Source organism: Pipra filicauda, unplaced genomic scaffold (genome assembly GCF_003945595.2).
Source record: "Pipra filicauda isolate LSUMZ 115617 unplaced genomic scaffold, ASM394559v2 scaffold121_size3267253_pilon, whole genome shotgun sequence".
NCBI lineage: Eukaryota > Metazoa > Chordata > Aves > Passeriformes > Pipridae > Pipra > Pipra filicauda.
Window position 1 is genome coordinate 1,713,509 of NW_024103674.1, and position 12,848 is coordinate 1,726,356.

Below are 12,848 nucleotides of genomic sequence, written 5' to 3' on the forward strand. Positions count from 1 at the left end.
TCTCTGCCAGACAGGCAGTTGTTGGGAAATGAAGGCCCTACAGCAGCATGGTCAGGAATCCAGCTTGCTGCAGCTGTTTGCTCTCCTAGAGTGAAGGAGCTTCAGAAACCCTGTGATTTCAGCTTGAGAGAGAGGTTGGATGAGGGCAGGCTCAGGCCATTTCTGAGCCAGAAATTGTGCCTGAATCATGTTCCTTTGCTCCCTGTGTGGTGCTGAGCTGTTCCTGGGAGGGGACTGTGACCTCCTGCCTGCACTGCCTGCCTGCTCCAGGCATCGAGGTGAGATTTCTGCCCAGGCTGACACCCCATAAGAGCTTGGTCAGGCGCCTGCCCCCAGCCCTAAATGCTGTCCTTGGACAGGAGGAGCTGTGGGGGACTAAGAGAGTGCCTTTTGTCACCCTGAAATCCCATGTAGGAGTGAGGAGGGGTATCCTGAGACTCTCTGACAGCAGCTGCTTTTGTGAAAGAACTGGGGAGGTTTCTGTGCTGGGGAGGAGCAGAGTCTCTGAACACAGAAAGGGATGGAAATTGGAGATGGAAAACCCAGCAAAAAGCCTTTGCTAAGGAGTCAACAGCAATGGCTGGCACACAGCTCTTCTGTCAGGCTGTGTGCTACCCTTGCGTGGTGACACGAGGTTTCCAGACCTGCTGCTTGTACTGGGTGGCTTGGGGTGCTGGACGTGGCTGTCTTGGATGTGACCTGCAGGAAAGGCACCACTTGGGCAGCAAACACTTCTGGAAGTTTTCTGCCTCCTCTTGAGTTCACAGCTTTGGCTGTGCCACAGTCCAGGCTGAGACCCATTTGCAGAGAAGGTCCTTGTCCTTCAGCCCAGGGTTGGAGCTGTGGTGGTGGGTGCAGGGAACAGGCTTGTTTGGTTTGCGTGTCCCTCTGCCCTCCTTCCCATTGTCTCCCGTTGCTTCCATGCTGCCTGTCCTCTCTTACCTGAATCCTTGTTCTTTGCCCTTTTTCCAGCAGGAGTGCAAGTGCTAACCTGTCTCTCCCGTGTCTTGGGATCTCCTTGCTCTGTGCCTCCAGCATCTTCTTGGTGCCCAGGCTGAAATTCTCCCCTTCTGCCCCAGGAAGTGGAGGTCTCCTCCACCTCGTCTGAGCCTGTTGGAGGTGCTTGAAAGGATTGTGGAGTTTCAGCAGGACTCTGTAAAGCCCAGAGGCATCCGGCCTGGCACTGGAGGAATTCAGTCTTCTCATGTTTCTTTTTGCCATGCAGGAAGTCAGTTGGGAAGCTTGTGCCAGATCTGCCATGTGGGAACCACTTTTCCCTGCTGCCCTTTGGGAACCCAGAGTTCAGGCTCACCCAGGGCCATGAGTGGCCGGAGGTGGCCTGGTAGGTCCTTGTGTCCAGGCTGCAGACCCCCAGGACAGAGAAGGGTTGCCTCTTGTGATGATGCTTGTTCAATTCCCCATCCCCTGACTCTTTATTCTGGACTAGCTGGTTCAGACGGAAATGTTTCCATCATCACCAAAACGAGCAGATCTGGGTGTTTGTTTTTTTTTACTAACTTGATATTATCATTCCTCTTTGGGAGGTGGGAAAGGAATAACTGGTTTTCACATCTGTTTCTTTTACAGCTCAGGGAGGAAGGGGCTGGGTTTGCATGGTAATGTCAGAGTTGTGCTCAGAGACCCTGGGTCTGGGTAGGGAATTGCTGCTGTCCCACAGCCACCCTCCCCAAACTGCTGCAGTACCTGGACATATGTGAGGACTGTGAGCGTTTAACTGCCACGGCAGATGGGACTCAAGACACGTCAGAGCAAATATTTAAAGATCCATTTTTATAAAGCCGCTTTTTGGCCTGTAAACCACCCTCCCCACAGCTCCCAGTGCCCATTGCTGTGAACTCCACTGTTCACTGCTCCTGCTGCTCAGCCCTGCTGCCAACTGGCAGGACCCAGCCAACGCGCTGCCTTGGGTTAGTGCCGGATTTTTCTCCTTTCCCCCAAACCCAGGGTTTTATTTTATTTGTTTGTTTGTTTTATTTATGGAAGGGATTTTCCTGCTCTTGGCAGAGTGGAACAGGAAGTGATTGCTCTAACAAGGGAGGGTGTATCTCGCTTGCTGCCCAGCCCCATCCCTCTCTCCTTTCTCATGCAACAGTTTTTACTGTTTTACATGGCTGTTGCTGGAGCAGCAAATGGTGAATCTCTTCTGCTGGAGACAGGAGCTATTTCCCAGCCCCTGTTCTAGGACAGCTTGGAAGATGGGGACAGGGGATGTTGTTGGAGGGGAACTCTGAGTCTCCCTTTTCTCCTGTGTTACCACCTGAAGGGGTTTCTGGGATCAGACAGACACCAAGGCTCAGTCACACGTGGCCAGATCCCGGTGGATGTCTTCCTGCTGCCTCAAATTCTTTTTGCAAAAGGCTGAACTGAGGAATGTGTGTCTCCACAGGGTGGCAAGGCTGGGATCCTGTGTCTCCTTTAGCTCCAGAATACATCAGGCACAGGTGCCAGGTTCCTAGAAATGATCCCTGACTCCTTTACACAACATGGAGTGCTCTCCAGTTTGCTCTTCCCTTTACTGCTTCGTCTTTCAGCCTGGGCCCCATGGAGCCAAAAACTTACGTGGCTGCTAACACGGGCAGCTCTGCTCCTGAATGAGCAAAAGAAAAATAAATAGCATCTCAAATTGCAGCTTGTGTGCAACGGGCCAGATTCCTGCTCTCTTTCCAGCCCTGTGACTTGGGGTAGTTACTTCTGACTTGCCTCTGCAGTGAAAGTAGGATGGTAACTGGGCCCAGGGATGTTTTGGGATAGACCCAATTTAATCTCCCAGTGCTTTAATTTCTGCCTTGTGTTAAAAGCTGCTCAAACCCTCTGAGGAGAGCTGCTAACATAACTCACTGATGGCTCTGCAGTGCTTGGAGATCCTCAGATGCAAGCGGTTAATGGTTGGACTTGATGATCTTACAGGTCTTTTCCAACCTAAACGATTCTATGATTCTATGGTTACAGAAGCTTTTAATAGCACTTAAGTCCTCTGGAACGAAGTCCAAAGCAAGAGGAAAATCACAGCTGATAAGAAAAGCCATGTTGGTGCACTGGGTTAAACCCAGCATTGTGCCCTCTAATTATGCAGCGGTGGCCTGGGCTGCCGGAGTAACCGGCGAAGACGGGATGGTTGTGCTCGGCTGGAGGGAGCCAGGGCTTGATTTAGTGCCTGTTGAGATCAAGGGGCCTTTGATTTCAATAGGTATTGAATCAGGCACTGCAATATCAAATAGACTAATCAGATAATAACTTCAGATCATCTGACATGGATTCGTGTCCCAGAGTTGGGGCAGGCGGAGTAAATTGGGCAGCCAGCTGGGCAGGGCTGTGTGAGCCACGGGCTGAGGCCCGTCCTTAATGAATGGGATGTTCAGTAACTGGTGGCAAAGATGGTCTGGTAGCTGGGATGTAGTATGGGCCAGGCACTGTCCTGCCAGGACAGGAGATCCAGCATGGGCCTGTGCCCCTCTCCCAGCTTGTTCCTGGGTGGGAGTTAATGCAGAGGCACAGCTGCCTCACCATGGTCTTCCCCACAAGGCTGCAGGGAAATCTGCTCCAGAGCACCTCCTCCCCCTCCTTCACTGACCTTGGTGTCTGCAGAGCTGTTTCTCTCACATATTCTCCCTCCTCTCTTTGGCTGCAGTTGCTCTAGTTTTTTTGTTGGACTTTTTTTCCCCTTCTTAAACATGTTATCCCAGTGGTGCTGCATCTTGGGTCTGTCTTGGAGCTGGCTGGCATTGGCTCTGTTGGAGATAGGTGAAGCTTCCAGCAGTTTCTAGCAGCTTCTCAGAGAAGCACCCCTTGCCGTGCAAACCCAATACAGTGCTCCTCAGGTGTGTTAGGTCTCCAGGATGCCTATTTGTGCAGTTGTTGCCCTGAGGCTTGAGCTTTCTGACCCTGAATCTATGTTGGCAGGAAACCTGTTCTGTAGCATGGGGCATGATCCCTTTCCCAGGATGCCCAGGGAATCATACCCTGCTCCTGCAGGAACATGAGATGTTTGTAATGTTCCTGATCTCTCCTGTGCTGTGTTTTTCTTGGTTGTTTTCATTTAGCAGTGCCTGGGAAGGTGTGTGGTGGTGAGCAGGGCAGGGGGCAGTGCTCTGGGTGTCGGGTATGTGTCTAGAGTGATTGTAGCAGCACCCACTTCTTTCCTGCTGGACCTCTGCTGCCAGTGCTGTGGCTGCTCTGCTGGGAAACCCGTGGCTGCTGTGATGTGGCAGCTCAGAAACAGCCCCTGCAGCTGTCGCCTGAAGCCTGGGGTCTCACATCGCTCCTGGCCTTGTAGATGAAAGGCTTTAGATGTGCTGCTTTGCAGGGTTTGGAGCCTGCAAAGCCCAATTCCTCTGGCTTTGGGTTTTAAATCCAAGGGTCTAATTCTGAAAACTTGTTCTGTTTTGTTTCTCTGTGGTTGGGGAAAAAAAAAAATCTTCGTGTCCTGCTCTGTGTGCGTTATATGATGTCTAAGCTGAGTTTGAGCCCCAACCCATCCCATGATCGCTCTCTGTGGCTGCAGGAATGTTATCTCTGAGGTCTGCACCTGCCCCGACAGACTTGGCTGGAAGTGGGTCAGTAGGTTTAAAAGTTCTGGGAAGATATGTTGTGATCGTATCAGCGTCACACCATAAAAGAAACAGGCTGAAGTCAAATTCAAGGCAACAACAAAAACTTGGAGAGGAATGGAGAGAAGAGGCAGCAGATCAGCAGATGCAGAAATCCCTCTGGGTCCTATCAAGTGTTTTGCCAGTGTTAAATGCTGAGTAAAATATAGTGTCTGAGAGATCAGATCACTGGGTATTCCCTCTGGATGGGGAGATCCTGGGTTGAATATCTCCTTGGTGAATCATCTTCTGGAGCTGTCAGAGCAGAGACCTGGCATGGGGTTCTCGCTGTGTCCGACCGGCTGCTGGAGGTGACGTTGTTCCAGGCTATTTGGGCAATACTAGTTGAGGAAGACACATAAATAGCATCATCCTGTTCTCTACTACTAAAGCTCTGTTTCCTGAATGCTTGGATTCAGCAACAGCAAACAAAACCCTTCTGGGATGGCCTGAGCTGGGGTTTACAGGGCAAGGGGCAACCAGAGGGGTTTTGGCAGGAGTGTGTTCTGCTGCTGTTGTTTCCAGCAGGACTTGGGAAAGACCAGCCCACCAAGCTTGCTTAACAAAAACATCTCCTGAATTTGCAAGGCCCATTGAAGGGCTTTTCCAGGTCTTCAGCAGCATGTGGCTGTTTTTCTAGCTCCTTCTCTGTGAGCTGAGGGGTGGGTCACTGGCAGCCAAAAACATAAGAGATCTCTAGAGGGGAAAGAAGCAATGGCTAAATGACTTTCATGAAAGATATTGAAGAGCCTCTGTGGCACAGGGAGGTGTCAGGCCTGTGTGAGAGAAATCCTACAAGGAAAGCCTGCAAAAGGGATGGTCTAGTTAGATTTTTTTTGTTATGTTTTTACTTAAATCGATCGCAGAGACTTCCAGAGTGGAGTATGGCTGTGAAAAAACTGTCTATGTTGTATGAAGGACATGGTGGGAGGGAGAGGACTGTGCAGCCTTCATGACATCATGGTGATGGGTTGTCGTCTCCAAGGCTGGTCTTGGGATATGCTGTGAGGAACCTGTGAGGTACCTGCTGCCCTTCTCCCTTGTTTTGGGGAGTTGTGTCAGCTGTAGCTGGTCTTGGGGACTGGTTGTCTGCATTCTTCATTTGGGATCATTTGAGATAGCCCATGTGGACAACACGAGAGGTGCAGATGCTCCGTTGGAAAAACTGTGGGATTACTGGGAGGGAGAGTGGGTTTAAATTCTATCTCCTGCAATAAACCATCACAGGCTGGGCCTCCCTGCCCCTATGGGGGCATATGTTTGAGGGAGAATCCCAACCACTCTCTGCTTTACTGGTCCCTGTTCAGGTCTGCCCAGCCTTGCACCAGGACAGCTGCTATTTAAACACCGAGAGCATTGTCTGAAGCGCTCAGTAAAGCGGGGCTTGGCTGTGCTGGGCTGCTCTGCAACTTCACTGCTCCGAGTACAGACAGCAAGCTGTTCCTGCGCGTGGGCTACCGGCACTGCCAGGAAAGCTATTCTCATTCAGGAGAGAGAAATGAGCTGTGCAAAAAGGAGGCACATCTCGTATCGACAGGCATCGCCTGCCAGTTCGACCAGTACGTGATGGTGCTGCTGCACGGAGCTGGCTCGGGAGGTTTGATGGGGATGTGTTTGATGCAGGTGACCCCTCGGATTGTGCCAGGTTGTCCTGGCTGCTGTGGCTAAATTGGTATGGCTGGCCCTGGTTTGGATGCTGTAGTGATTCCTTGCAACAGGGGCAGAGTGAGACACTGTGATGTGACACAGTAGAGGACACAGTCCCTTGTGTGTCACGTGGGTGTTCAAAGCCATGTCCCGCTGCTGCTCACAAGGCATTCTCACCTCTTCTGGCCCAGAAAGAACATTGGCGTAGAGATGCCTTGGGCTGCCTTTTGAGCTTCTGTAGTCGCTTTAACGTGTTTCCTCGGGTGGTGTTTGAAGCTTGCTGAGGATGCTGCCCTCACGCTGCACAAGGAAGGGATTTGTTTCAGCCCTTTGCTTGCATCTTTCAGGAGGAAATTGCTGGGAGTTTACAAAGAAATGCCGACACAGTCCTTCCTTTCGGAAAATTTCAGCTCCTGGTGGAGGTGTCTGTGTGTCGAGCAGAGTCCTTGAAGGGTTGGGCGGAGGGTGCCGGAGCCTCTCCACGCTGTAGCTCGAGGGCTCTGATTTTCAGCAGTGCTGGGCTGGCAGGGCGCTGAGCGCGGGGAGGCTCCCTGGGTGCTGGTATCTCCTGAAGATCTGGGATCTGCTCAAGTGTGTCTGCCCCGACGCCAGCCCCTGCTCGGGTCTGCTCTTGGCTGCTCTGATGGTTTGTGTGTCTGTGTGTGTGCCTGCCCTGCGATCCCTTGGCCTGTTTAAGTGTTGGGAGGTGCTGTGGGATTGGTTTCACCCCCAGTTCGGCACTGGGGAACAAGATAAGGGGAGCCAGCTTGGGAAGCAGAGAGATTTCAAGCCGTGTCTCTGAAGTGAGAGAGGAAAGCTCAACTTCTGTGTGTCTCATTATGCTGTATTCCCCTTTTCTTCTCCCAAAAAAGCCCCCAAAAGCCATGCAAGGAACTGCCAGCCATGTCTCACCCTGTAAGCTCCCCATGACAGCCCTGAAGAGGGAGGATACCCCAACTTGGCTCTGCCTTTGTGGGACACAGCCTCCCCTCCCTCCCCTTTTGGGGGGCTGTGGGGTGCCTTGAGCCAGGGGCTGGCATCCCCCCCGGCCATGGTGGAGGCCCCCGGACCCTGCCGGATGTCAGGGAGCCAGACGGGCTGCCCCGGCCGTCGCAGCTGAGCTCCCACCCCGAACAATGGGGCCATTGAGGGGCTGGAGCTGGGGGTGAGGCCCGGCCGGGCTGTGGGCTGCGGACAGGGAGGACAGCTGAGCCCGCTTGTTCCACCACAGCCGAGCTACAGCCCAAAATAGGCACCTGGTGGCCATTTGGAGGCTGGGCCTCTTTGTCCAGAGGCCACGGCTTGTTTGCGTGTGGGGATTTTGTGGAGTATTTATGGCTTGGAGAGGGGGAAGGAAGGAGGGAGCTTGGCAGTTGTGTGACCTTATTTTTATTTGTTTTTTGGTGTTAAAAAGGCAGGACTGCTGGTATTTTTGTCCCTACCCCACACCTTCCTGTAGGTGCTTAGGCTTCCTTGCAAGCCTGGCACCTCTGTCCCGGTGCAAGGGCAAGAGGGTCATTCTGCTGATTGCCGTGATGGCTGGGTGTGGGGAGCTGGGCAATGGGGACAAGGGACAGAGAGGAGAAGAGCCCCATGGTGAGGTCGTGGTGCTCCCAAAAGCCCTCAACCATGGCGGGTAAGAGGGATGTGAGATGCCATCAACAGCTGGTGAAGCCACTAATGTGTTGGCCCATCTTCATGTGCCATCCCAGTCTCTAGTCCCAGGTTCCTCTGTGGCTGCCAGAGCCACCTCCTGCCCCATGGAGTGCACGTGGGTGTCTGCAGAGAGCGCTTCCCCCGTCTTCCCTCGCCAGACCCCCTCTGATCCTCTTTCCTGTCACTGAAATGTCACTCTGCCTGGCTCTCATAGACACTGAGCATCTGCTGTGCCCAGTGACTCTGAAAATTGTGCCTCTTTGTACCCATGCATGGATTTAAGGGCTCGACATGAGACGTCTGAAGAGGTGGTTGTGGTTTGAGCCCGCTTTGGGTTGTGCTGCTGAAAGCAGGAGTTATGTCTGAGTTGGGAAGGGTGTAAAATTAATGCAATGTTTGGATCAGCTCATTAACTAACTGTGCTGGTCCAAATCTTGCCCTTGGAGGCATGTGTGCTGCTGCCAGAGCCATCAACATAAAGCCTCTCCCCAGCGCAGCCGGAGATAGGATTTGGCCTGTTTATATTCACGGTGCAAAAAGGACCGAAGGATTAATGACTGATTACTTCTTGGGCCAGCAGGAGCCCTGGGTACCCATCCAGTCTGCAGATAAAATGCAGGGCAGACCAAGACAAAGCTTTGCAACAGAATCCTCCCAATTACCTCACCGATCTCCCCGTGCGCCGTAAAATGCACCGTCAGCTCTGCAGCCAGCTCTGAGCCGGAGATGAAACGCTCCCAACACTGCTCTGAGCTGCTCTGGGAGAAAAGCCTCCATAGTTCCCCCTCTGCCTCACCCTCTCCCTGACCTGGGCATCGTTTGGGGGTGGCTTGGCGGAGCCTTGGCTGGTCCCTACCTGTCTGTGCATGTGTCTGAGCATCCTACCGGCCCCCCCAGCAGAGCCTGCGCGTTGGATGCAGTTTCTATGGTTACTGCAGCTCCCGGGCCCGGGAAGAGCAGTTGGATGCTGGAGCTGGCAGGACCGACGTCTCCCTCTGGATCAGCCAGAAACTTGACAGGGAGTTGGTGTGTGCAGGAGAGGCAGAGAGGAGGAGAGAAGGAACCCAGGGAAAAAACCCTGTGTCTTCTGGGTACAGGGGTTGCCCCCAACAGGCTGTCCTCCAAACAGGCTTCAACATAGGGAGGGTGGGGGAAAAAAATAAAAGGGATGATGAGAAAATTGCAGTTCTGGTGCTTACATGAAGGTGACATTTGTTGTAGCATCTCTAACCATCGATTCGGGGATCTAAACACATGGAAGTTTTAACTGCTGCCAGAGCCTGATTATTCTACCCACATTTGTTTACTTCCAGCCCTTCTTTCCTCTTATTTAATTCTTTTAGAGTCTTTTATCCTGATATTTCCCTCCCTACACACACAGTTTTCCTTCCTGTATCTATATACTCCCCTCCTGCTCGTTAGGCTAAAAGTTCAAGGCATGTTTAGCCCTCACCACATGTGATGTTGATGGCACTTGGGAATCAATGGGAGTTTTTTGGACAGCCCTGCTTCACCATTTCACCAACCCTGCCCCAAATACTCATGGTGCCTACCGAACTGGATTCAAACTTGCAGGCTGCACTTGCAAAGCCCTTTCCAGCTCAGCCACTTCACCTCCTCTGAACTGCTGGCAGACAGGGCAGAGCCTCCGAAACGCGTGTGCTGTAATAGGCATCTCCATCCCTACTGTTATGGGCAGGGTGTGGGGACAGGAATGAAAATAATTAAGCCAAAGGCTTGGGCAATGAAGGGCTCTCGTCCTGACCTGCTTGGGAGGTAACTGGGAGCACAGGTCTCCCTGGGCTTCCCAGGTGAGGAAGGCTGCTTGCCCAGGGAGCTCTCAGTGAGGCCTGAGCCGGTCAGACTGGCTCTCCCATCTCCCTGGGGCAGCTCTAAGCACTGCAGCTCTGTCAGGTGAGGGGTTGCAATGGGTTATGGCCATCCCTGACTCAGAGAGGAGAGGGCAGGCAGGGGAAGGGTTTGCAGAGTTCTGTCTGTTTCCAGGGCTGGCAAGCTGAAAAAAAAAAAAAAATCCCTGTAATGCCAGGAAACTGCTCCCTGCCCTGTGCACCAGGGTGTTTGTAACCCTGGATGGAGAAAGGATGGAGCATGAGCTGAGCAGCTCTCCTGGGTTTGCACTGAGGACTCTTCCTGCCCCAAAGCAACACTGCCTGGCCCTGCCCACCTTGTGTGTGGGGCCAGCAGCTCCCAGGACTGCAGGGGTGGCAAGTCTCCTCCTCATTCAGGGCCAGCCCAGCTCCTTGCAGAGGGGAGAGGCAGCTGTGCCTGGAGAGACGTTGCATGACTCCTCCTGAGTGTGGCCTAATTTTGAGGGAGCCACTGCCCTTCCCTGACTGTCCAGCCCTTTCCCCTCACCTGTCCCACGTGCTCACATCGCCTCTCACATTCCTGCCCTATGCTGGGCTGAGACCTCACTCACCCAGGCAGAATATTCTGGACTGGTTGGCTTGGCAAGTTCCCAGGTCTCAGGCAAGGTTAGGGGTGCTTTTCCAGTGAGGTGGTTGCAGTTGGAAAGGCTCTTTCCTCCCTGCATATGAAGCTGGATGGGGACCAAGCACTTGTGGTCCTGAGCCTTTCTGCCTGGAGCCCTTGCAAAGCCTGGGCTGGATGCAGTGGGGCTCAACTCCAGCTTGGGTTTTCCCCATCCCAGGTGGTGTCTGTGAGGCCACCGGGCACTGTGCAAGAACCTTACATCAACAGTCATCAGCTCACATACCAAAAACCTTCAGCCACCTTCTGGGGCAAAACAGTCTTTTTTTCCTTCATTTACCATGATTTCCTTTGAGTTGTGGGAAGGCTGATGGAAACAAGGGCAGGAATGAGATTCCACCTGATTGAGATTTGTCTCTTTTTTTCAAGGGTGAGAAGGCTGTTGATGTTGGGACGAATTGGTGGCAAAGGCTGTTGAGCAGAGAGGCTTAGGGAGGTAGTGTGGTCCCATGGGGCAGAGTAACACCAAGAAAGGTGGAGTCATGTCTCGGGCTATAATATGGCCGTGTTTCCGTAGGGGAAACACTGTAGATGTTCCCAAGGGGAGGTTACAGCATCTCTGGAAGTGCTGGATGCTTTGTTGGTACCAACGCTCTGCCTTGCTTCTCTGGGATCCTCTGGGAGGTGGTGAAGCAGAGCAAGAAGCAGCAATTTACCCCAGACCCTGCAGTGCAGACTCCCTGTCCTGCCTTTGCTGGGCTAGTGACGGATGCTGTGGCCCCATCCGCCAGCATGTTCCTGCCAGCAATTCCGTGGCTGCTGCCACCACCGGAGATGTCGGTGGGAGGCAGAGAACAGGGTGTCTGCAGGCCCCCAGCTCTCTGAATCACCTGCTCAGCCCTTTGGTTGCCGGGACTTGCAGCTGCCTAAGCTGTGTTTACCCTTCCCCAATCCCTTTTCTCCCTTTTCCCCGGGCAGACTAAGCCAAACAAGAAAGGGCAGATGCGTCTCCCCCTCGACAAGTTGCTGCAGGTGAGGCAGGAGCTGCTTGGCACGAACACCTGAGCCACCTGGCCCTCCTGCCGGGTTAACCATTCCGTGCGGGCAGGCGGGAGCGGCGCTGCAGCGGCGCTGGGCAGCTCGCCAGGGAATGCGTGGGAGCAGGGGCTGGGGGATGCTCCGGGGAGAGGGAACGGCCCCACTGAGGATCCTCTTCCCGAGGCTGCAGGCGTCGAGTCGGGACACTCCCAGTCTGGATCGGTGGCTCACGGGCGGCCTTTGGAAATGGAGCATCAGGCTCATAGTTTTCATATTTCCCCTCCTCCTGCCTTACTCCTCGCAGAAGGGAGCCCCTGGAGAACTGGGTCCGTCTGGGAGTAGGGGATAGCAGGGAATAGAGTTTTGCATCACTGGGGCTGGGCAAGACAGGCCAGGTCTGCTCCTGGCCCAGCAGGTTGAATGGCTCGTGTCTCCTTAGCTGAGCTGGACCCAGACTGGTCCCTGTAAGAGGTGTGTCCTGGCTTGACGTTGAAACTGGCCTCCCCAGAGGGCATCACGTTCCCTGAACGGGATCACACTGGCAACACATCCACGTGCTTTCTGTGGGTTTCAGTGCACCTGCCTGGGTGGCAGCAGGAGCAACCTCTTGGAGCTGGGTGCAGGAATCCATCTTCAGGAAAGCTGCCTGGAAAGTAGCCTGGTTTTCTGAAAGAACAAAAGCTTTACTGAAAATAAGATTTTCCCTCCAATCTATTTTCCTTGTCATGAAGGAGCCACGGTGACTTCTGTTGAAGGAAACGAAACCTAGTTTTAGTTCCATGTTCTGAGAAATGTTTGAAATACAATGGAGAATGTCTCTGGATTGGTTTCGAGCCCAGGTAAAGGGCAAAAGCTCTTGATTGATTTATATTTCAAACTTCTCTCGCCCTACTCGTCTGCCTGGAGTTCCAAACCTCAAAGTGCCCAGCTCCAAAGAAGGGAGTATTTGGCACAGGGGCTCATTTGGATTAAATTCAAGGCTGTTTTTATCTGTTTCAGGCAAATGTCATTGGGATCCTTTTGGTGTCACTTTGCTGTTCCCAAGTAGGTTCCTCGAGAAACAGTAGGAAGCTGAACATGTACATACATCTCTGAAGCACTCGGGTATTTCCAAGTGATGCAACTTCAGATTCCTTTCCCACCTCCCCCCCTTCCCCTTTGCTTCAAAGCCCTTTTTTGGCCTCGAAGATCAGCTTGGGTTTAGGGGTTTTTTTGTTACTGTTTTAGACTTCTTGAAGCAGAGCCTTACCTGGGAGGAGGAGGTGGGCAGCCTGGACTGAGGGTGGTGCAGGCAGGGTGGCTGGGGAGATTCTGACCCTTTGGGGAGAGCTTGTTCCAGCCTGTAGGTCCATCTGTAACTCTGGCCTGACTGTGAAATCCTCCCATGGCCAGGACACATCAGTAAGTGAGAAATAACATCAGCTATTTGCATGCAAGCTAAACCCATGG